Source organism: Protopterus annectens, chromosome 2.part0 (genome assembly GCF_019279795.1).
Source record: "Protopterus annectens isolate FY-2018-M chromosome 2.part0, PAN1.0, whole genome shotgun sequence".
NCBI lineage: Eukaryota > Metazoa > Chordata > Ceratodontiformes > Protopteridae > Protopterus > Protopterus annectens.
Window position 1 is genome coordinate 1,847,091,514 of NC_056728.1, and position 26,758 is coordinate 1,847,118,271.

Consider the following 26,758-nt stretch of genomic DNA (forward strand, 5'->3'; position numbering starts at 1 on the left):
CTGTGAACATGAGGAGTGGGAAGGTAGTTAGAGGGATAGCTTCTAGGAGAAAAAATGTCACCTGGTGGCAAGATGCAGTACAACAAGCTAAAGGTTTTGTTTGGGAAGTAGCAGGTCAGGGGATTCAAGGAGGGAAAAATGTAAAGACGTACAGGAGGATAGGTGTAATAAAAGGGAGAATTGAGAGTAGAAAAACAAAGGTCTTTGCTGCTGGTAGCCTTAGCTGGGAGTGTACAATGAACCTGAGGTGTAAATACAAGAAATAGTAGTTGTATTGCCTGTAGGTTAAAATAACATACTTTCTTTTCCTTGCTGGACTGAAGCACAGGGTGTACAAAGGTGCAATTCCTTAGTTTTGGAGATTGGGCAGCAGTTGCTGTGGTGGGATGAGTCAATAGGTCAGCAGCAGATAGGGCAGATTCCCAACTGTGAATCAGTATGCCAGGTTGGTTCGCTAGAATAATAGGTAGAGAGAGAAATAGCAAAGACTTACGGTAAGCAGGCTGAAAAGCAGCTACAATATACCACTACAGAGCAATATAGAAAGAAACAGGTAAGTCCTTACTTAGATAACTAGTCACAGTTTTTCATGTTTAACATGGCAAAAAGTACTACATTCAAAACACATTCAGTTGTGTAGGCACAGGAAGAAAATAACTTTCAGTAGTGTCATAATAGACTCTCTAGTCTATAGTTATACATTAGTTTAACCCCTAATCGCTATGGCTATCCAATTCTACAGCATTGGGTACTATCTGTAAATAACACTAATAGGTTCAGGCACTAGGAAATGAAGGAAATGAAACAAGCAGGTAGGTCAGTGTGGGTGGAGGTCAGAAAAAAAGAAGCAATTCCTAAGCAAATAACAGCAATAATTGAGGTACATAGAGGGTTTGGGCTGTAGTAATATTACTATAATACAGATTGGATTAGGCCCAGGACATACAAGATATATTTACATTCAAAAATGACAGCTTTCCAGTAAATACAAATAGGTACAGTAGGAAGCAGGCTGGACATAAGCAACGCTATTCTTATTATGGCGTTTCAGTTTGTTTGTGCTGTAGTATCATGAAAATAAATAAAACTTAGTGTTTTGGGAAGGTAATTTGAGAAACTAAAACTGCCTAAGTACATATAAGTATGTGTCCGATAGCATAGGTGACTATGCATTACGAGGCAGCAGGACCTCAGCGCTGTTGCCTATGTAATTAATGTTCCACTTAAAGTAAAGCTACCAATTAAGACATTTAAGGAGTAAGCAAAACAAATATCAGGGAGTGAAAAGAAACAATATGGAGTACTCAAGTCTAGTATCCCGTGTACTTACTGCTATTACTGGATTAAGATATCAGGTGAGATCGTCCTAGCAAAAAGGCAGCGGAACTGCTAACTATAGCTTATGGCGTTCTTATTCCACGTGTAGTAATGCTACACAATTCCGACATAAATAAGTCAAGAAAAATATTAACAAAGTGGTTAACAGTTTGCGCTATCTGATGTTGCCCAAAATAGTATATCAGCAGGAAGAGGAGGCTATTTTATAGCTTAACTACTCAAATGTTTTCACTCTGTTGCAATTCAATTTACAGAAGAAGGCATCGGACATTACTGCATGCTATTTGCAATAGCGTTTCAGGTCCACGTGCAGGCACACTACACCGTGGTGATAAATACAGAACAAACGCGTACTATTTGTGAAAAAATATAAAAATAAATAAAGAAGCGTGAGAGCACTATCTCAACAGTAAAACTAATTATAATAGCTAATTAATCATACTGTGCATATGTTCGCTAAACATAGGTAGGCGTTAGGTTCAAAGCAGTATCGCTATCAATAAACTGTGATAACTATTACATATTTTGTATATATACGCTAGACATCGGCATATACCACAACAAAAGCCACATTAGGTAGGACTATTTCTATGAGTAAAGACAAGCGAACAAGGGCATTAGCCCGTTTGATTTCTTTAAGTCAGTTAAACAAGGCAGTGAAAAAATAGTCAGCAAAGAGATACACTTACACAAGGAATGGACTCCGGAGCTAGGGGTAAACAGCAGCAAAGAGATACAGAGCATGGGTTAAAGATGGCGTCACCATGGGGCAGGTATATTTATAAGGTCAGTGAGCTCATGGGAGGGAAAAAGCGAGATGGGTAAGGGTAGATAGGGACCGGAAGTTACCAGGAGACAACAGCGAGGGCGACACTACATTATCTGTACGCTCAGTTCAATGTTTCAATGGAGGGAGCAGTGAGAGGACAGATGCTAGACAGTGGCAAGGAGAGAAATAGAGGGCTAGAAGCGGAGAAATGCAAGTGAAGGGGAAGCAGGAGGGTGGGAGGGCAGAAGGGTGATGGGATAACCTGGAAATAAACCCTCTGAGGGAGCGGATCCAAGGAAAACAATCAGTGGAGATATGAAAGGTAAGGGTAGTTTGGATGAGAGTAGATGGAAGGAGAGGGCATAGAAAAAAGTGAAATAAGCAGGGTAGATAGGTGATAAAGTTCAGTAGAGGTCTAAGGGTAAAGTGGAGCTGCAGTACAAGAGGTTGAGTCAGTCTGTGAACATGAGGAGTGGGAAGGTAGTTAGAGGGATAGCTTCTAGGAGAAAAAATGTCACCTGGTGGCAAGATGCAGTACAACAAGCTAAAGGTTTTGTTTGGGAAGTAGCAGGTCAGGGGATTCAAGGAGGGAAAAAAATGTAAAGACGTACAGGAGGATAGGTGTAATAAAAGGGGAAAATTGAGAGTAGAAAAAAAGGTCTTTGCTGCTGGTAGCCTTAGCTGGGGAGTGTACAATGAACCTGAGGTGTAAATACAAGAAATAGTAGTTGTATTGCCTGTAGGTTAAAATAACATACTTTCTTTTCCTTGCTGGACTGAAGCACAGGGTGTACAAAGGTGCAATTCCTTAGTTTTGGAGATTGGGCAGCAGTTGCTGTGGTGGGATGAGTCAATAGGTCAGCAGCAGATAGGGCAGATTCCCAACTGTGAATCAGTATGCCAGGTTGGTTCGCTAGAATAATAGGTAGAGAGAAATAGCAAAAGACTTACGGTAAGCAGGCTGAAAAGCAGCTTTTACAATATACCACTACAGAGCAATATAGAAAGAAACAGGTAAGTCCTTACTTAGATAACTAGTCACAGTTTTTCATGTTTAACATGGCAAAAGTACTACATTCAAAACACATTCAGTTGTGTAGGCACAGGAAGAAAATAACTTTCAGTAGTGTCATAATAGACTCTCTAGTCTATAGTTATACATTAGTTTAACCCCTAATCGCTATGGCTATCCAATTCTACAGCATTGGGTACTATCTGTAAATAACACTAATAGGTTCAGGCACTAGGAAATGAAGGAAATGAAACAAGCAGGTAGGTCAGTGTGGGTGGAGGTCAGAAAAAAAAAGCAATTCCTAAGCAAATAACAGCAATAATTGAGGTACATAGAGGGTTTGGGCTGTAGTAATATTACTATAATACAGATTGGATTAGGCCCAGGACATACAAGATATATTTACATTCAAAATGACAGCTTTCCAGTAAATACAAATAGGTACAGTAGGAAGCAGGCTGGACATAAGCAACGCTATTCTTATTATGGCGTTTCAGTTTGTTTGTGCTGTAGTATCATGAAAATAAATAAAACTTAGTGTTTTGGGAAGGTAATTTGAGAAACTAAAACTGCCTAAGTACATATAAGTATGTGTCCGATAGCATAGGTGACTATGCATTCGCAGAGGCAGCAGGACCTCAGAGCTGTTGCCTATGTAATTAATGTTCCACTTAAAGTAAAGCTACCAATTGCGACATTTAAGGAGTAAGCAAAACAAATATCAGGGAGTGAAAAAAAGAAACAATATGGAGTACTCAAGTCTAGTATCCGTGTACTTACTGCTATTACTGGATTAAGATATCAGGTGAGATCGTCCTAGCAAAAGGCAGCGGAACTGCTAAACGCTATAGCTTATGGCGTTCTTATTCCACGGTAGTAATGCTACACAATTCCGACATAAATAAGTCCCAAGAAAAATATTAACAAAGTGGTTAACAGTTTGTACTATCTGATGTTGCCCAAAATAGTATATCAGCAGGAAGAGGAGGCTATTTTATAGCTTAACTACTCAAATGTTTTCACTCTGTTGCAATTCAATTTACAGAAGAAGGCATCGGACATTACTGCTGGCTATTTCCAATACCGTTTCAGGTCCACGCAGGCACACTACACCGTGGTGATAAATACAGAACAAACGCGTACTATTTGTGAAAAATATAAAAATAAATAAAGAAGCGTGAGAGCACTATCTCAACAGTAAAACTAATTATAATAGCTAATTAATCATACTGTGCATATGTTCGCTAAACATAGGTAGGCGTTAGGTTCAAAGCAGTATCGCTATCAATAAACTGTGATAACTATTACATATTTTATATGCACGCTAGACATCGCATATACCACAACAAAAGCCACATTAGGTAGGACTATTTCTATGAGTAGAGACAAGCGAACAAGGGCATTAGCCCGTTTGATTTCTTTAAGTCAGTTAAACAAGGCAGTGAAAAAATAGTCAGCAAAGAGATACACTTACACAAGGAATGGACTCCGGAGCTAGGGTAAACAGCAGCAAAGAGATACAGAGCATGGGTTAAAGATGGCGTCACCATGGGGCAGGTATATTTATAAGGTCAGTGAGCTCATCGGGGGGAAGGGGAGGGAAAAAGCGAGATGGGTAAGGGTAGATAGGGACCGGAAGTTACCAGGAGTCAACAGCGAGGGGGGGGGGCGATACTGACACTACATTAACAGTACGCTCAGTTCAATGTTTCAATGGAGGGAGCAGTGAGAGGACAGATGCTAGACAGTGGCAAGGAGAGAAATAGAGGGCTAGAAGCGGAGAAATGCAAGTGAAGGGGAAGCAGGAGGGGGTGGGAGGGCAGAAGGGTGATGGGATAACCTGGAAATAAACCCTCTGAGGGAGCGGATCCAAGGAAAACAATCAGTGGAGATATGAAAGGTAAGGGTAGTTTGGATGAGAGTAGATGGAAGGAGAGGGCATAGAAAAAAGTGAAATAAGCAGGGTAGATAGGTGATAAAGTTCAGTAGAGGTCTAAGGGTAAAGTGGAGCTGCAGTACAAGAGGTTGAGTCAGTCTGTGAACATGAGGAGTGGGAAGGTAGTTAGAGGGATAGCTTCTAGGAGAAAAAATGTCACCTGGTGGCAAGATGCAGTACAACAAGCTAAAGGTTTTGTTTGGGAAGTAGCAGGTCAGGGGATTCAAGGAGGGAAAAAAATGTAAAGACGTACAGGAGGATAGGTGTAATAAAAGGGGAGAATTGAGAGTAGAAAAAAAAGGTCTTTGCTGCTGGTAGCCTTAGCTGGGGAGTGTACAATGAACCTGAGGTGTAAATACAAGAAATAGTAGTTGTATTGCCTGTAGGTTAAAATAACATACTTTCTTTTCCTTGCTGGACTGAAGCACAGGGTGTACAAAGGTGCAATTCCTTAGTTTTGGAGATTGGGCAGCAGTTGCTGTGGTGGGATGAGTCAATAGGTCAGCAGCAGATAGGGCAGATTCCCAACTGTGAATCAGTATGCCAGGTTGGTTCGCTAGAATAATAGGTAGAGAGAGAAATAGCAAAAGACTTACGGTAAGCAGGCTGAAAAGCAGCTTTTTACAATATACCACTACAGAGCAATATAGAAAGAAACAGGTAAGTCCTTACTTAGATAACTAGTCACAGTTTTCATGTTTAACATGGCAAAAAGTACTACATTCAAAACACATTCAGTTGTGTAGGCACAGGAAGAAAATAACTTTCAGTAGTGTCATAATAGACTCTCTAGTCTATAGTTATACATTAGTTTAACCCCTAATCGCTATGGCTATCCAATTCTACAGCATTGGGTACTATCTGTAAATAACACTAATAGGTTCAGGCACTAGGAAATGAAGGAAATGAAACAAGCAGGTAGGTCAGTGTGGGTGGAGGTCAGAAAAAAAAGCAATTCCTAAGCAAATAACAGCAATAATTGAGGTACATAGAGGGTTTGGGCTGTAGTAATATTACTATAATACAGATTGGATTAGGCCCAGGACATACAAGATATATTTACATTCAAAATGACAGCTTTCCAGTAAATACAAATAGGTACAGTAGGAAGCAGGCTGGACATAAGCAACGCTATTCTTATTATGGCGTTTCAGTTTGTTTGTGCTGTAGTATCATGAAAATAAATAAAACTTAGTGTTTTGGGAAGGTAATTTGAGAAACTAAAACTGCCTAAGTACATATAAGTATGTGTCCGATAGCATAGGTGACTATGCATTCGCAGAGGCAGCAGGACCTCAGAGCGCTGTTGCCTATGTAATTAATGTTCCACTTAAAGTAAAGCTACCAATTGCGACATTTAAGGAGTAAGCAAAACAAATATCAGGGAGTGAAAAAATGAAACAATATGGAGTACTCAAGTCTAGTATCCCGTGTACTTACTGCTATTACTGGATTAAGATATCAGGTGAGATGCGTCCTAGCAAAAAAGGCAGCGGAACTGCTAAACGCTATAGCTTATGGCGTTCTTGTTCCACGTGTAGTAATGCTACACAATTCCGACATAAATAAGTCGCCCAAGAAAAAATATTAACAAAGTGGTTAACAGTTTGCGTACTATCTGATGTTGCCCAAAATAGTATATCAGCAGGAAGAGGAGGCTATTTTATAGCTTAACTACTCAAATGTTTTCACTCTGTTGCAATTCAATTTACAGAAGAAGGCATCGGACATTACTGCATGCTATTTGCAATAGCGTTTCAGGTCCACGTGCAGGCACACTACACCGTGGTGATAAATACAGAACAAACGCGTACTATTTGTGAAATATAAAAATAAATAAAGAAGCGTGAGAGCACTATCTCAACAGTAAAACTAATTATAATAGCTAATTAATCATACTGTGCATATGTTCGCTAAACATAGGTAGGCGTTAGGTTCAAAGCAGTATCGCTATCAATAAACTGTGATAACTATTACATATTTTGCGTATATGTACGCTAGACATCGGCATATACCACAACAAAAAGCCACATTAGGTAGGACTATTTCTATGAGTAAAGACAAGCGAACAAGGGCATTAGCCCGTTTGATTTCTTTAAGTCAGTTAAACAAGGCAGTGAAAAAATAGTCAGCAAAGAGATACACTTACACAAGGAATGGACTCCGGAGCTAGGGGTAAACAGCAGCAAAGAGATACAGAGCATGGGTTAAAGATGGCGTCACCATGGGGCAGGTATATTTATAAGGTCAGTGAGCTCATCGGGGGGAAGGGGAGGGAAAAAGCGAGATGGGTAAGGGTAGATAGGGACCGGAAGTTACCAGGAGTCAACAGCGAGGGGGGGGGGCGATACTGACACTACATTAACAGTACGCTCAGTTCAATGTTTCAATGGAGGGAGCAGTGAGAGGACAGATGCTAGACAGTGGCAAGGAGAGAAATAGAGGGCTAGAAGCGGAGAAATGCAAGTGAAGGGGAAGCAGGAGGGGGTGGGAGGGCAGAAGGGTGATGGGATAACCTGGAAATAAACCCTCTGAGGGAGCGGATCCAAGGAAAACAATCAGTGGAGATATGAAAGGTAAGGGTAGTTTGGATGAGAGTAGATGGAAGGAGAGGGCATAGAAAAAGTGAAATAAGCAGGGTAGATAGGTGATAAAGTTCAGTAGAGGTCTAAGGGTAAAGTGGAGCTGCAGTACAAGAGGTTGAGTCAGTCTGTGAACATGAGGAGTGGGAAGGTAGTTAGAGGGATAGCTTCTAGGAGAAAAAATGTCACCTGGTGGCAAGATGCAGTACAACAAGCTAAAGGTTTTGTTTGGGAAGTAGCAGGTCAGGGGATTCAAGGAGGAAAAAATGTAAAGGCATTACAGGAGGATAGGTGTAATAAAAGGGGAGAATTGAGAGTAGAAAAACAAAGGTCTTTGCTGCTGGTAGCCTTAGCTGGGGAGTGTACAATGAACCTGAGGTGTAAATACAAGAAATAGTAGTTGTATTGCCTGTAGGTTAAAATAACATACTTTCTTTTCCTTGCTGGACTGAAGCACAGGGTGTACAAAGGTGCAATTCCTTAGTTTTGGAGATTGGGCAGCAGTTGCTGTGGTGGGATGAGTCAATAGGTCAGCAGCAGATAGGGCAGATTCCCAACTGTGAATCAGTATGCCAGGTTGGTTCGCTAGAATAATAGGTAGAGAGAGAAATAGCAAAAGACTTACGGTAAGCAGGCTGAAAAGCAGCTTTTACAATATACCACTACAGAGCAATATAGAAAGAAACAGGTAAGTCCTTACTTAGATAACTAGTCACAGTTTTTCATGTTTAACATGGCAAAAAGTACTACATTCAAAACACATTCAGTTGTGTAGGCACAGGAAGAAAATAACTTTCAGTAGTGTCATAATAGACTCTCTAGTCTATAGTTATACATTAGTTTAACCCCTAATCGCTATGGCTATCCAATTCTACAGCATTGGGTACTATCTGTAAATAACACTAATAGGTTCAGGCACTAGGAAATGAAGGAAATGAAACAAGCAGGTAGGTCAGTGTGGGTGGAGGTCAGAAAAAGAAGCAATTCCTAAGCAAATAACAGCAATAATTGAGGTACATAGAGGGTTTGGGCTGTAGTAATATTACTATAATACAGATTGGATTAGGCCCAGGACATACAAGATATATTTACATTCAAAAATGACAGCTTTCCAGTAAATACAAATAGGTACAGTAGGAAGCAGGCTGGACATAAGCAACGCTATTCTTATTATGGCGTTTCAGTTTGTTTGTGCTGTAGTATCATGAAAATAAATAAAACTTAGTGTTTTGGGAAGGTAATTTGAGAAACTAAAACTGCCTAAGTACATATAAGTATGTGTCCGATAGCATAGGTGACTATGCATTACAGAGGCAGCAGGACCTCAGCGCTGTTGCCTATGTAATTAATGTTCCACTTAAAGTAAAGCTACCAATTGCGACATTTAAGGAGTAAGCAAAACAAATATCAGGGAGTGAAAAAAAGAAACAATATGGAGTACTCAAGTCTAGTATCCCGTGTACTTACTGCTATTACTGGATTAAGATATCAGGTGAGATGCGTCCTAGCAAAAAAGGCAGCGGAACTGCTAAACGCTATAGCTTATGGCGTTCTTGTTCCACGTGTAGTAATGCTACACAATTCCGACATAAATAAGTCGCCCAAGAAAAAATATTAACAAAGTGGTTAACAGTTTGCGTACTATCTGATGTTGCCCAAAATAGTATATCAGCAGGAAGAGGAGGCTATTTTATAGCTTAACTACTCAAATGTTTTCACTCTGTTGCAATTCAATTTACAGAAGAAGGCATCGGACATTACTGCATGCTATTTGCAATAGCGTTTCAGGTCCACGTGCAGGCACACTACACCGTGGTGATAAATACAGAACAAACGCTACTATTTGTGAAAAAATAAAAAATAAAGAAGCGTGAGAGCACTATCTCAACAGTAAAACTAATTATAATAGCTAATTAATCATACTGTGCATATGTTCGCTAAACATAGGTAGGCGTTAGGTTCAAAGCAGTATCGCTATCAATAAACTGTGATAACTATTACATATTTTATTATATATGCGCTAGACATCGGCATATACCACAACAAAAGCCACATTAGGTAGGACTATTTCTATGAGTAAAGACAAGCGAACAAGGGCATTAGCCCGTTTGATTTCTTTAAGTCAGTTAAACAAGGCAGTGAAAAATAGTCAGCAAAGAGATACACTTACACAAGGAATGGACTCGGAGCTAGGGGTAAACAGCAGCAAAGAGATACAGAGCATGGGTTAAAGATGGCGTCACCATGGGGCAGGTATATTTATAAGGTCAGTGAGCTCATCGGGGAAGGGAGGGAAAGCGAGATGGGTAAGGGTAGATAGGGACCGGAAGTTACCAGGAGTCAACAGCGAGGGGGGCGATACTGACACTACATTAACAGTGCAGCTCAGTTCAATGTTTCAATGGAGGGAGCAGTGAGAGGACAGATGCTAGACAGTGGCAGGAGAGAAATAGAGGGCTAGAAGCGGAGAAATGCAAGTGAAGGGGAAGCAGGAGGGTGGGAGGGCAGAAGGGTGATGGGATAACCTGGAAATAAACCCTCTGAGGGAGCGGATCCAAGGAAAACAATCAGTGGAGATATGAAAGGTAAGGGTAGTTTGGATGAGAGTAGATGGAAGGAGGGCATAGAAAAAAGTGAAATAAGCAGGGTAGATAGGTGATAAAGTTCAGTAGAGGTCTAAGGGTAAAGTGGAGCTGCAGTACAAGAGGTTGAGTCAGTCTGTGAACATGAGGAGTGGGAAGGTAGTTAGAGGGATAGCTTCTAGGAGAAAAAATGTCACCTGGTGGCAAGATGCAGTACAACAAGCTAAAGGTTTTGTTTGGGAAGTAGCAGGTCAGGGGATTCAAGGAGGGAAAAAAATGTAAAGACGTACAGGAGGATAGGTGTAATAAAAGGGGAGAATTGAGAGTAGAAAAACAAAGGTCTTTGCTGCTGGTAGCCTTAGCTGGGGAGTGTACAATGAACCTGAGGTGTAAATACAAGAAATAGTAGTTGTATTGCCTGTAGGTTAAAATAACATACTTTCTTTTCCTTGCTGGACTGAAGCACAGGGTGTACAAAGGTGCAATTCCTTAGTTTTGGAGATTGGGCAGCAGTTGCTGTGGTGGGATGAGTCAATAGGTCAGCAGCAGATAGGGCAGATTCCCAACTGTGAATCAGTATGCCAGGTTGGTTCGCTAGAATAATAGGTAGAGAGAGAAATAGCAAAAGACTTACGGTAAGCAGGCTGAAAAGCAGCTTTTTACAATATACCACTACAGAGCAATATAGAAAGAAACAGGTAAGTCCTTACTTAGATAACTAGTCACAGTTTTTCATGTTTAACATGGCAAAAAGTACTACATTCAAAACACATTCAGTTGTGTAGGCACAGGAAGAAAATAACTTTCAGTAGTGTCATAATAGACTCTCTAGTCTATAGTTATACATTAGTTTAACCCCTAATCGCTATGGCTATCCAATTCTACAGCATTGGGTACTATCTGTAAATAACACTAATAGGTTCAGGCACTAGGAAATGAAGGAAATGAAACAAGCAGGTAGGTCAGTGTGGGTGGAGGTCAGAAAAAGAAGCAATTCCTAAGCAAATAACAGCAATAATTGAGGTACATAGAGGGTTTGGGCTGTAGTAATATTACTATAATACAGATTGGATTAGGCCCAGGACATACAAGATATATTTACATTCAAAATGACAGCTTTCCAGTAAATACAAATAGGTACAGTAGGAAGCAGGCTGGACATAAGCAACGCTTATTCTTATTATGGCGTTTCAGTTTGTTTGTGCTGTAGTATCATGAAAATAAATAAAACTTAGTGTTTTGGGAAGGTAATTTGAGAAACTAAAACTGCCTAAGTACATATAAGTATGTGTCCGATAGCATAGGTGACTATGCATTCGCAGAGGCAGCAGGACCTCAGAGCGCTGTTGCCTATGTAATTAATGTTCCACTTAAAGTAAAGCTACCAATTGCGACATTTAAGGAGTAAGCAAAACAAATATCAGGGAGTGAAAAAAAGAAACAATATGGAGTACTCAAGTCTAGTATCCCGTGTACTTACTGCTATTACTGGATTAAGATATCAGGTGAGATGCGTCCTAGCAAAAGGCAGCGGAACTGCTAAACGCTATAGCTTATGGCGTTCTTGTTCCACGTAGTAATGCTACACAATTCCGACATAAATAAGTCGCCAAGAAAAAATATTAACAAAGTGGTTAACAGTTTGCACTATCTGATGTTGCCCAAAATAGTATATCAGCAGGAAGAGGAGGCTATTTTATAGCTTAACTACTCAAATGTTTTCACTCTGTTGCAATTCAATTTACAGAAGAAGGCATCGACATTACTGCATGCTATTTGCAATAGCGTTTCAGGTCCACGTGCAGGCACACTACACCGTGGTGATAAATACAGAACAAACGCGTACTATTTGTGAAAAAATATAAAAATAAATAAAGAAGCGTGAGAGCACTATCTCAACAGTAAAACTAATTATAATAGTTAATTAATCATACTGTGCATATGTTCGCTAAACATAGGTAGGCGTTAGGTTCAAAGCAGTATCGCTATCAATAAACTGTGATAACTATTACATATTTTGCGTATATGTACGCTAGACATCGGCATATACCACAACAAAAAGCCACATTAGGTAGGACTATTTCTATGAGTAAAGACAAGCGAACAAGGGCATTAGCCCGTTTGATTTCTTTAAGTCAGTTAAACAAGGCAGTGAAAAAATAGTCAGCAAAGAGATACACTTACACAAGGAATGGACTCCGGAGCTAGGGGTAAACAGCAGCAAAGAGATACAGAGCATGGGTTAAAGATGGCGTCACCATGGGGCAGGTATATTTATAAGGTCAGTGAGCTCATCGGGGGGAAGGGAGGGAAAGGCGAGATGGGTAAGGGTAGATAGGGACCGGAAGTTACCAGGAGTCAACAGCGAGGGGGGGGGGCGATACTGACACTACATTAACAGTACGCTCAGTTCAATGTTTCAATGGAGGGAGCAGTGAGAGGACAGATGCTAGACAGTGGCAAGGAGAGAAATAGAGGGCTAGAAGCGGAGAAATGCAAGTGAAGGGGAAGCAGGAGGGGGTGGGAGGGCAGAAGGGTGATGGGATAACCTGGAAATAAACCCTCTGAGGGAGCGGATCCAAGGAAAACAATCAGTGGAGATATGAAAGGTAAGGGTAGTTTGGATGAGAGTAGATGGAAGGAGAGGCATAGAAAAAGTGAAATAAGCAGGGTAGATAGGTGATAAAGTTCAGTAGAGGTCTAAGGGTAAAGTGGAGCTGCAGTACAAGAGGTTGAGTCAGTCTGTGAACATGAGGAGTGGGAAGGTAGTTAGAGGGATAGCTTCTAGGAGAAAAATGTCACCTGGTGGCAAGATGCAGTACAACAAGCTAAAGGTTTTGTTTGGGAAGTAGCAGGTCAGGGGATTCAAGGAGGGAAAAAATGTAAAGACGTACAGGAGGATAGGTGTAATAAAGGAGAATTGAGAGTAGAAAACAAAGGTCTTTGCTGCTGGTAGCCTTAGCTGGGAGTGTACAATGAACCTGAGGTGTAAATACAAGAAATAGTAGTTGTATTGCCTGTAGGTTAAAATAACATACTTTCTTTTCCTTGCTGGACTGAAGCACAGGGTGTACAAAGGTGCAATTCCTTAGTTTTGGAGATTGGGCAGCAGTTGCTGTGGTGGGATGAGTCAATAGGTCAGCAGCAGATAGGGCAGATTCCCAACTGTGAATCAGTATGCCAGGTTGGTTCGTTTCTTTTCCTTGCTGGACTGAAGCACAGGGTGTACAAAGGTGCAATTCCTTAGTTTTGGAGATTGGGCAGCAGTTGCTGTGGTGGGATGAGTCAATAGGTCAGCAGCAGATAGGGCAGATTCCCAACTGTGAATCAGTATGCCAGGTTGGTTCGTTTCTTTTCCTTGCTGGACTGAAGCACAGGGTGTACAAAGGTGCAATTCCTTAGTTTTGGAGATTGGGCAGCAGTTGCTGTGGTGGGATGAGTCAATAGGTCAGCAGCAGATAGGGCAGATTCCCAACTGTGAATCAGTATGCCAGGTTGGTTCGTTTCTTTTCCTTGCTGGACTGAAGCACAGGGTGTACAAAGGTGCAATTCCTTAGTTTTGGAGATTGGGCAGCAGTTGCTGTGGTGGGATGAGTCAATAGGTCAGCAGCAGATAGGGCAGATTCCCAACTGTGAATCAGTATGCCATGTTGGTTCGACAAGGAATGGACTCCGGAGCTAGGGGTAAACAGCAGCAAAGAGATACAGAGCATGGGTTAAAGATGGCGTCACCATGGGGCAGGTATATTTATAAGGTCAGTATTTGTAATGATTATAACCTAAAACCTAAAACCTTACTGTAAACTTGCTTGTTTTTGGAGCTTTTCTCCCCAGGACTCCATTGAAAATGGGTTCATCTTGGCCCAATGGACTATCCTGGTAAACCAACTGCAAATAAATAAATAAAAATAAATAAATATTGACATATATATGTTGACAGATTTCTATAGATGTATGCATGGAGAGGTGAGGTATATGTATTGATATATATATATGTGTGTGTGTGTGTGTGTGTGTGTGTGTGTGTGTGTGTGTGTGTGTGTGTGTACACACTCACATACATCTAGATGTTAAAGTACATTTACTGTACTGTTGAATGATTGTGCTGGATGACATATTTCTGGAGCCATCAGATGGATGTATGTCTGTCATGGCTTAGTGGTAATTCACGTTGTCCATGGTGTGTAAGGTCCTGGGTTTGAGCCTTGCAGACACTGTTTAATTTGTAGCTGGGCAGAGCAAGGGCCATTGGGTACAGAGTGATTAAGGCAATTTAAAGCAGTTCTAAGTGGGTGTGTGCAGGTTTGTGTGGAGCTAAGCACTGCTAACTTCCAGGTACAGTGTCATATACTCAGTTGGCTTCTATATTGCTTAACCTGTGTAGGCAGAGCTTACCCCATGCAAACCCGCTTACAACTGCTCAAAAGTGCCTGAATCACACTGTATCCAATGGGCCGTGTTCTGCCCAGCAACAAAATAAACAGCTCCTGCAGGCCTCGAACCCAGGACACTGCACACCATAGACAAGGTGATGTACCACTAAGCCATGCCCGATACAAATAAATCAGATGTTTTCAGAAACATATAATCCAGTCCAGTCATGCAACAGTACAGAGAATGTATACCAACATCTAGATGTATGTCTGTGTACATATATTAATATCTAAACAGATACAACATATCTATATCTGTAGATATATATATTTCTGAAACTATATACATATATATCAATATATATGGACATATATACATGCAAATGCCTACATTGATACATATATGTGTCTGCACCTATATGTCTACATATACACAGCAAGTTACATATGTGTACACAGATATATATCTATGTAAGTATATATGGACATAGTTATATATATGTTAGCAGATATATATATATATATATATATATATATATATATATATATATATATACAGGTATATATGGCCATACATCTGTAGATAGCAACGGCAGATTAACAAACAACACATATTTCCTCAAGCACCGTTAATGGGGTTGAGAGGCCCGACACACTATACATCTTGTACGAATAGGCATCCACCCCCAGCCAAACATGTCCACCCTGCAATACACTACCAAGTGTTGCAGATCCCATAACCAGAACCTGGGCACACGATCTTACCAGTACTACATCCCATCTTTATGATGTCAGGCTGGTATTGGTACCATATCATGCAGTACAGTCTGCCTCCCATAGGAAGTGTAATATGTGGAAGCCATTAACATCCCCAGGATACAGATACACAGATGCAGATATGCAGATACAGGTATACGTATTTATATATATATATATATATATATATATATATATATATATACATATATGTGACTACACATACAAACACAGTCATATGTACAGTAAGATATATAAGTAGAAGGTGCACACAATATGGAACAACCACTATAACTACAGTTAACCCCTGAATGACTGGACACTGTATGGTATGGGCCACCCATACAAATGACAATCGTTGCCTGCAACAAATACCCACAGAGAGGTCATAGGAAAAACACCACCTACAGGTTTGCAGACATGGAAACCTTTAATCGTGTACTATTACAGTTCTATATGCCATGTCATATAGCTGTTCAGACCCTGACAACTATATAAGCAGAGTAATGCAACTGTGAACCAGTTACAGTAATACAGTAGTTTGGAAAGGTTCACAACTCTTGCTGTTCAGGCCAAGCCCTTCACATTGTACAATCATGAAGACAAACTGGGCCACAGGATACTGAACAATCAACAGTATGTAATGCAGGTGTACAGTTCAGCAGCCTCTATCTACACACTGTACAAACTCAGTAGGTGGTAAAGATGTCATGTGACCAGATGGGTTGTAACTGCTACATAACAAGGCATAACTGACACCATCATGAGTACACCGACAAACAGAACAGTTTGTATGGCAGGGGGCAGTAGGCTTGCATTAACCAGATCCATGTCAGTAATGTATATATAGGTGAAGTATATGGTACTGTACATCCAGATACCTTAAGGCAGCTCACCCCTGATACCCCCACATTTTGTAACTGCCTAGGTCATTTATGGTGCTCCCCCTCCTAGACTCAATAATACAGGGCCATATACCACTGTTACATACACTGGCCTCTGGAGTGCATAAGGGCACACATGTATTGTGCAATTGACGCCTACAAATATATGGCCCCAGCCCCACTGTGTGTGTGGGGGATACAACAGCAGTGGACTGATGGAAGCAATGGCAGTGTGATATACTCACAGCCCACTACAGAACAACCACCGACAGTATGACATATGTGCAACGCTTGGTATGTAGGTGATGGACAGAGGCTGAAATACAGGCACATATGTGGACAACTGTTGCTATACACAAAGCAAGGTGCTGGTGTTACAGGATAGTCTGTAACATACCCTTAGTCAGGGAATTGAGGTTAGAAACAGACATAAATGTAGTCATGTACTGATAGCACTCAACACACACACTGCCAGTGTAATATCTGACACAGGACCTGTGTGGTGGACAGACAAGACATGATAGGCATAGCTCTGGCCAGCATGAGGATAGGCCCACAGTTGTGAGTTATGCAGACAGACTGCATTCCAAGGTAAACTAGTATGTACACACACACCCTGTGACACCAGTACTATACAAAAGCATAACCCAACTCTACTCGCAGTCTCTCAGTAGTTCCTGATCCTCCTACAAATATGTGGCTGCCCTGAGTGTGCCAGTTCCCCTGTAAGGGGTATTGCTACCTGCTGTTGGTAACACTGCTGCCCACACACAGGACAGATGTCCATCACACAGGAAATGTAAAGGGACCACGGACACATGATGTGGGGATTTATAGTGGGTGGTTGCCATGACAGTGGTAATTGGGAGAAGTACACATGATGTAATCATATATATCTGGCTATCTGGATAAGTATATGTTCATATATTTCCACCATATGTCCTGGACATGAAGTGTAGCCCAACCCCAGCCCCTATGATCCCAATGTCATAGTTGAAGGAGATGTCATGTATGTATAGCAGGTATACTAGTAGACTATTGCTACTGTCATTGAGATTGTCTTCACAGACATGATGTGTGTGGGAGGTCACATCTGCTTATAACATGTGTGCCTTTGGCTACTGACAGACATCCTAAGGACATCATTGTACAGTACCACTGCTAGCACGTAATGTTGCTGTGGACTGCAGCAGAGATATTGGCCAATATATGTGGAAATTCTGACACACTCTGTACAGTCCAGAGATATACACATAAGCCCTTAATGCTTAACATGTGTACCATCCCTGACAATATGGATGAAGACGGCCATGTAGATGGGTATAACACATAAAGACTGGTATATATTTGCCACTATAGGTTATGCATTCACACACCCCTGTCTGGCCTGACACATAATGACTGCTGGGACAGGGGTGCCATGGCCACATACTAGCCATTAGGTATTGACATACATCAGCACAGCATCCCACTGCTCTGTCTGACATACATGACTGTTAAAGGAGGCCCAGCAGTGGTACACCTGGCAAGTATCTGCACATGACATCTCACTGGGTAAGTACACTAAGCTGCTTGGCATGCAACAATGCACTGTGCAGGCTGCAGGCAGACTGGCTCAACACTGGCCTACATCTTCTATGGGGGAATGCCCATGTGCCTGCATATAAAGCAGGCTCAACAGGCATGTCACAGCACAGGGTAAGATACACTTGTGTGAAAGTGCATAACCACAACCAATGTGAACACAGCCACAGCCACATATGGTTAGCTAGCATGATATTATACTATATGGACTATCTTTTCTACACCATCCTCATATGTGCCACTCACAGACTGACCCTACATATACTAGCCTGCTACACAGTTTGGTCTGATGGCTGTCTGTGGTAAGGGACACGTGTGCATGGCCCTACAAACATGTACGGCAATACAGTACCATACAGTGGGGCAACATGTAACATCAGATAGGAGAGGAACTAGAACAATGACATCTACCACAGTCTGTACACAGGCATAGGTACATATTAACAATACACACACTGTCGACATTCACCATAGGTACACAGACCTCAATACTGTACAAACATCCACAGAATGTCCAGGTAATGTCATGAAATGTAAACCCTACTGTATATAATGTGTAGCAGTCGGATATATCACTGGCTTGTTATCAGATATGATGACACTAATTATGGTGTACAGCATATATACACCACATCATGCATGACATATGTACAAAGTCTGACAAAGGTGTGGCTGGAAGCCCATGCAAAAGGCCAATATTGACATGTTGCTGTGATAACTGCATACATTTACTGTTGTAACAGGGTTTGTTGCAACATATGTCCTATGAGGGATATGATGTCAGTGACTATCACGGCTTTCACCATCTACAGACTGCAATCCTCACACTACCTTCTGAAGTCCATGATAGATGCTCTGTGGGTGACACATGAAACCAAAGACACAATACTGCCTGTCTGCAGATGTCCCTGCAGATGGGGATTCCTCATAAACATAGAACAAGATGGCAGGTATTGAGACATGTACGGCAGCTATATCCACACAAACACTGTTAAACCAACATTACTCCAAATGCAGTATAGCAGCACTTACAGACTGTAATCAGGTCAGGCATATCCCCATCCTGTTTGTTGCCCTCTTTCTACAGTGTATGTTGTTAGAGGTAAACCCCAATCCATCTGAGATGCTGTTTGCCACACAACAGATCTAGTTCCTGCTCACAGTGGATGAAAAGGGTCAACACCACCATGATGTTTCTAGATATTGGAGTGTGTTTCCATGCAATTGGCTATGGGAATGTTATCACAGCTGTTTCACATGCAATCAGCTAGGGGATGACTACAATTCATGCAGAGGCCATCAGCTGATCATGAGCATCACTTAAAATACACATGCTGCTGCCTAAGCAAAGCAGGTGTAGGTCTCCACACCCACCAGAGAGGGGGTGGGAGAGGCAGACAGAGGTAAAGATATGTCAGGGAGGGTTGGGAGAGTAAAACCAAAGCATGTTTGTGTCACACACCTGCCAGACCAGGGTATCAAACCCCTGACAACTATGCAGTGCTATTACAGTTCGATGCAGTTATTGGATGCACCACATGGGTTACCTGCTTTGGAGCACTCAGAACATATATGTGATGGTGAGTGACCTCTGCAACATGGATACAGTAGCTATACGGTAGGTGATGTACACATGCCTGTCCACATGAACAGGTGCAAGCGTCAACACAGCCACACTCTCACAGGGACACACACACATTGACACACTTAGCAGGGCCAGGAGTACAACTCATCAGTAGTGGGATTGCCACATCACATCACTGTGCAGGTATCACATGCACCACACAGGTCATATGGGGGATGTGTGGGCAAATGGTATGGGGAGGTGTCTTACATCAGACAGCATGCTGCAGTATACCCATGGGGGTTGTAGGGAGTGTGGATGTGAACATACGCAGCATACAACACACACACAAACACACATGGTGCCGGTACTGACATGCATGTGTGCATGTCTGCATGGGTGTGTGGTGTCCGACTGTACCAGACAGCTGTACAAGGCTAGGCGATGGGTGTACCTTGGCATCAGGCCACATGACGATGGTCTGTATTGTGGCTCAAGGATGTAGTGTCTGCATTTGCCCACACAGGTGGGTATTGTATCCCCCATCCGGTCACCTGGGTGACTATTGTGTGTGGCCAATGCTGTGTATCGTTTGCCATGTATGTGCTCCTTAGGCTATGAGATGGATGGTGCCTGTGATGTGCACACCTCCCACATGCATGTACAGTGACATGTGGAACTGTACCTGGGGTGTCTGGCCCCAGTTTGTGAACAGAAATTATCATCAGATGTGCCAGTCCTGCCCACCTGTGGCGGGAAATAGTAATGGCCAGCAGGTTTGCCCTGCATCTACATTGAGAGCATGCTAACAGCATTCCTTGGTGTCAGTGGCATCTGTCCATACAGGGCATGTTGTCAGGCATGGTATGTCCATTGTGGGTCACATGTGATGGCACCACAGGTGGTGCAGGTGTCCATTGGGGAACATGAGGCAGGTGCACTGCTGCATGTATGTGCATATTGGACAGATAGACAGGGTGACATGCTCTCTGTAGCCCACTGCTGTTACTCCATAGTTACTATCAGTGGCCAATATGCAGTGTACTACCCACATATTGGCTGTTGTTTAGGCATGTGTGTGTGTATGAGACATGGGTTGAGAGTGTGCTCTGGGTAATACTGGGGTTGCTAACTGTGGTTGCCTTTCCTTGATGTCATATGTATGGGTATGACTTTGCATCCCAGCCTCTCAGCCATTTCACATCTGTTATACCTGTACAGTGGACATTGTGATATATAGTAGAGCCACCATATAAGAAATATGCAAAACCCACACCACATTACCCACAGGTGTCACACAGTCACAACCACCTCTATACAGAATACAGGATACAAACCCCTCACACACACACACACACACACACACACACACACACACACACACACACACACACACACACACACACACACACACACCTGTCATGTCTGGGAGTAGAACCCCTACCTAACTAGTTTATTACACTACAGCACTACACAGTTATAGTATGCACCACAGACATTACTGAAGCACTCATCCACCAAAAGTATATTTCACAATGACTGACATCAGCAGGATTGCCAAAGTAGGGCATTTGGAATTGACTGCGAGTAACTAGCCTACAATGTATTGCTCCCTACACAGACAGTGAGACACACAAAACATCTACAACCGACATGTGTGGGTATAGAACCCCTAACAGAGGTCTATATCACACTACAGCATGGAGCTGTTATAGGACACACCACAGGGATTACTAGAGAACTCCTTCCCCAAAGGTGTATTTCACAATGACTGACATCAGCAGGATTGCCAAAGTAGGGCATTTGGAATTGACTGCGAGTGACTAGCCTACAATGCATTGCTCCCTACACAGACAGTGAGACACACAAAACATCCACAACTGACATGTGTGGGTATAGAACCCCTAACAGAGGTCTATATCACACTACAGCATGGAGCTGTTATAGGACACACCACAGGGATTACTAGAGAACTCCTTCCCCAAACGTGTATTTCACAATGAATGACATCAGCAGGATTGCCAAAGTAGGGCATTTGAAATGTACTGTGAGTGACTAGACTAAAATGCATTGTTCCCTACACAGACAGTGACACACAATACATCCAGAACTGCCATGGGTGGAGATGGAACCCTACCATGGTTCTAATTCACACTACAACAGTACACAGTTACACGATGCACTATGGAGATTACTGGTCTACAGCCTTCCCAGAGGTGTATTTCTAGGTGGGAGACATCAGCAGCCTTGTCAAAGGAGGGTATATGAATTGTAAGTGGTGTGGGTACCCTAAAATTCATTGTTCTCTACACAGTCAGACATGCACACAAACACACACACACACACACACACACACACACACACACACACACACACACACACACACACACACACACATACACACAATTGGCAGGTCTGGGGTTAGAGCTCCCACCTAACTCATTTATCACACTATAGCTGTACGCAGTTGCAGGACATGCTACAGAGATAACTGGGCTGCAACCTTCCCAGAGGTGCATTTCTAGGTGGGTGACATCAGCAGCCTTGCCAAAGGTGGGTATATGAAATGCAAGGGGTGTGAATACCCAAGAATGCATTGCTCTCTACACATTCAGACATGCACACAAACACACACACAGAGATTACTGGGCTAGAGCCTTCCCAGAGGTGTATTTCTAGGTGGGTGACATCAGCAGCCTTGCCAAAGTTGGGTATATGAATTGTAAGGGGTGTGAGTACCCTAAAAAGCATTGTTCTCTACACAGTTAGACATGCACACAAACACAGCTGGCAGGCCTGGGGTTAAAACTCCCACCTAACTCCTTTATCACACTACAGCTGTATGCAGTTACAGGATGTGCTACAGAGATTACTCACCTACAACTATCCCAGAGGTGTATTTCTAGGTGGGTGACATCAGCAGCCTTGCCAAAGGTGGGTATATGAATTGTAAGAAGTTTGAGTAGCCTAAAAGGCATTGCTCTCTACACAATCAGAGACAGACAGACATGCACACAAACACTGGCACACACAGTTGCCAGGTCTGGGGTTAGAACTCCTACCTAACTAGTTCATCACACTACAGCAGTACACAGTTATGGGATGTGCCACAGAGATTAGTGGGCTGCAACTCTTCCAAAGGTGTATTTCACATTGGATGACCTCAGAAGGCTTGTCATAGTAGTGCTATGGGGTGGATGGTGTGTGCATGGGCCATAACGCATTCATCTAGGGGTGACACACCACATGCGGCCACACACAGGGTCATATGTCACAGGTACGTGTATACAGCTATTAGATGACTACTTCCTTGTACAGTCATGTTGCACAGTTGACACGTGCACCACATAGTCTGTGGTGCTAACATGTACTGGTCGCTAGTATCTGCAGTGAGTGACATCTGCACCTCATGTGTTTGGGGCCTTTTGGCTGTGTGCTGGGTGGGACAAGCCTGGATGGCTCCTTGTCACAGTCACCCTCTTCTACACATCTATGTCCATCTACCTTTGGCTTATTATAGTGTGTTGTCCTTACATATATGTCTGCATTCCTATCCACTAAGGCATGAGTGGTGCATACTGACAAGTGTCTGCACTAACAATTGCAACTGCCGGATACGTTTGGTCTACTGGTGTTTGCAGACATGGCCTTCATGTTAAGTGTGTGAGCATGCTCAGTATGACCTTTCAGTATGTTGTTTACTGACATTGCCTTTATTTCTCTAAGTGTGTGAGCATGCCCAGTAAGGCCATCTGTATTGCATGTGTGGATCAAGTCCAGGTGGTTTGCACTATAATGCTGACCTTTGTGTTGTACACCAACAGGTAGCATGCTGTGTCTGCAGGGTATCCATCGATCATTTGGCATTGACTGTTGCTACATGTCTGCATAGCGGGAGGGCATCTGACTATTTCTATGTTTCTACACAGGATTGGGGGGCGCATCTGACTGTTACTATATTTCTATGTAGGATGGGAGGCACACCTGACACTTGTACACATTTGCTAGTACTGTACTGGTATGTCAAGTACTGCATTTCAGTCTGTAGTCTTACCTATCATGCTGGCTAGGGCAGACCAGTGTTCTATAGTTCTTATCTTTTGATTACCTACATATTAGTTTCTGACATCCTAGCCTTCACAACTGACTTCCCACTACCTGGCCTGCTGTAGTCTGTCTGTGTAGGCCTGGGGGGGCGGAATTACCCATAGCCCTCATTCAGAGGCCATAGTACAGCATTTGTTTGTGTTTGTCTACACTTGTCCTACTGTCTGTGACTGCTGTTGGGTATGTGACTCCCCTCCTGACTGGCATGTGTGAGTCCCTTATCTTGTGGGTGCCCCAGTATTGAGGGTGGAGCTGCAGGGCTGCCTATGTCAGATGCATATAGTACACTCCATATGCATGGTTAGGCAATGGTAGTGTGATGTTTGGCATCCCTTTTACTGTATGTGAGAGTCAGAGAGAGGTGCTATTCCCTGGTTCCCTCCCATGTCAGAGTATGTGCTATGCGTTGCCTCTTTGCCAGGGCCAGGGCATACTGGGCATGCCTCTTTCTGCCTATTGGGGCAGGCTCTGGTTGTTCCTCCTCTGAGTCACTCTGTCCCTGTGCAGGCCTTGGCAATGGTGGGGGGCTGTGTGGCCCTGCCCCATCCTGCTCCTGCTGCAGCTGTTTTGCAGAATCATATTGTGTAGCATGGCACATACAAGGATCATTTGGGTACATGTAGTTGGTGAGTACTGCAAGGCTCCACCAGATGTGTCCAGGCACTGGAACTGTGACTTGAGCATCCCAAACACACGCTCTATTATGATTCTTGTTTGTGCATGTGCCTCATTATGGAGTTCTTGTTCAGGTGTGTGTGCGTTTCTGATGGGTGTCATCAGCCATGGCTCCAGTCCGTATACAGCATCCCCTACTAAGTGACCGTGTGGGATGTCACCACTGGCAAATTTCTGGTACAGCTGCGTTAGATGCCAGATGTGGGAATTGTGATAGCTTCCAGGGCAGCCAGCACACACATTCAGTATTATGCCCTGGGCATCACACATGACCTGGCAGTTGATGGAGTGGAAGCCCTTGTGGATGATGTAGACCCTACCCTGCTCACCGGTTGGTGCTTTGATGCGTATATGCGTGCAGTCTATTGAACCCACTACCTCAGGGTATTCTGCTATTTGGTAGAAGAGATGCATATTGCTGGCCAACGCCTCACAGGAGATGTGGAAATATACGTGCTCACTGACATGTGCTGACATGGCATCCAGGAACTGGTGGGGTACCCTGGATGCTGATGCCTGTGAAATCCCCATCATTTCCCCAGTTGGCCTTTGGAAGGTACCTATAGCTAGTATTCTTAGGCCTACACATACCTTGGTGTCCACTGGGATGGGTTCTCCTCTGTTATTTCTGTGTGTGAGGCATGGCCGGCATAGCTCCACGATTTGCTGTAGGAGGTCCCTGTCCACCCTATAGACATCCACTATCTCCAGCTCATGTAGCCCTTGGTAGGTTACCCTGGGTCTGTAGACTCTTCTCCATCTCCTCACTGTGGGTTGGTGGCAGCATTCACATCCTCACTACCCTCAGCCTCTTCCACAAGTTGTATGATAGCTATTGCAGCCCCTAACATTTTGCTGTTGTGAGTGTTAAAAGTTCCTCGCTTGTTTACACCGGTGGTGTAGAGTGTGGGAAAAATCAGAGAGGCAGGTGTTTGCATAGTTTATTGTAGTGTTCTAGGCTGGGCTGGTCTGCTGCCTGTGTAATTGCCTAGTTCTGATACGTTTTACTTGGCAGCTAATCTAGCACCCCTTGATTACCATCCTACTGCTGTTTTCCCTTCCCTTTGCCCTTCTATTTCAGCCCGGGGGTGCGCTGCACAATCAGAGTACTTAAATGTGCACACTGCTGCTATTTCCTGGTTTAACTTTCTCTTTCTTCCTGTAAATCCCAGTGCGCGGTGCTAAGCTAGGAGCAATCCTGAGCCACAGGGCTCCAATCCGCTTACAGTATGCCTGACACACCCACCCATGATGTCATCTACCTCCTAGTCTTGTGCTCGGCTAGTCATACTCTTACACTGTTGGGACCAGCCTCACATGCTGGAGAAAACTGGGATTCACTATCCTTCCCCTCATTTGCATAGGATTGCCTGCTAATGCATAGTTACATGTGTCACACTGAGCCTCCCCCCTTAGCAACCACTATTCACTGGCCAGGTTGTGTTTTGCCTGCCACTGACTTGCATGGCAGAATACTGTTTTAGGTTTATTTTCTTATTTTCCCACCGATCCCGTTTGCGTGCCACTGCCCTATGTTTAAACAGCCATGATCGGTGGTAATAAAATAAAAGTTGTATTTTTTACATTTTGCATTGTTTGCAATGCCAATGGCCTTATACTTGGCCATTGGCATGCTTCTTCAATGATATGCAGCCTTTATTTGGAGCTGTAATGTCTCCGTTTTGGAATTTGCAGAACCGTACTCGGTTTCTAACCGAGTACATTTCTGCAAATTATGCTAGTCCTGCACGACCTGATTCCAGCTTCTTGGATAGCAGATTTACCTCATTTGCATGGTTTTCTCCTGCAAATTGGGTAATTTGCATATGGGGCTGGGAACGTGCAGGACTAGTGCAAGAGCACTCGTGCATGTCAATGGAGCACGTATGTGGACAGCTCGGCCACCATATTGCCAACATTACCTCTTACACTAATCATGCATGCCGTGCAAGCTTTTGAGAATCCGGGGGTCTGTGTTACACAAAGTGAGACATTATGCAAGGTAGCTAATAGTGTATAATTCAAGTATAATCCAGTAATGAAAATACTCAATAAGTCATGTGATGAAAGATCATTCACTTATCAGGGACACAAATGTAGCCAGATCTGTAGATAAGCTGCAAACATTATTGTCATTGAGCAGTTAAAATGTGTAAACAATAATACCTGTCAGGATGGGTATTACTACCAAGTAACATCTCACCCAGATACATTTTAAGGCCCAGAACTACAGGTAGAGAGCTTAATTGTCTCAGGAAGGTCTGTCATTGTTCAATAATATATATCATGGAGGGTAATATGTTCAAAAATTGGATAAATGTATCATTGATTTCCATTTTTTTATTATAACAACATTTAAATTTATTTTCAAGTTAAATAGTTCCTTAACTGGTCTTGACACTTAATTTGGAATCCTAGAACAGCACTTGTTCAGGGAACTCAGTAGGGTAAATTACATGGGTGAGCAGGTTATTACTTTAGCAGAATGGATGAATTATGATTTATGGAATACCGCTAAAAGATCCTGGAGATTAAGTGTACTCTTTGTAACTATGAACATGTAAGTGCATTTAGGAGGCATATATGTTATCTGAAA

General features: G+C 42.8%; 1 long non-coding RNA gene across 1 annotated transcript; it reads right to left on the reverse strand.

Moving 5' to 3' along the window:
- Positions 1-241: 241 nt before the first annotated feature.
- On the reverse strand, positions 242-13,855 carry LOC122793660. The gene is made up of 6 exons (XR_006363503.1): positions 13,258-13,855; positions 10,659-10,813; positions 8,068-8,222; positions 5,457-5,611; positions 2,866-3,020; positions 242-454 (listed from the first exon to the last, which is right to left on the reverse strand). It is a non-coding gene; the product is annotated as an uncharacterized LOC122793660 (long non-coding RNA).
- Between the last annotated feature and the right edge of the window lie 12,903 nt (positions 13,856-26,758).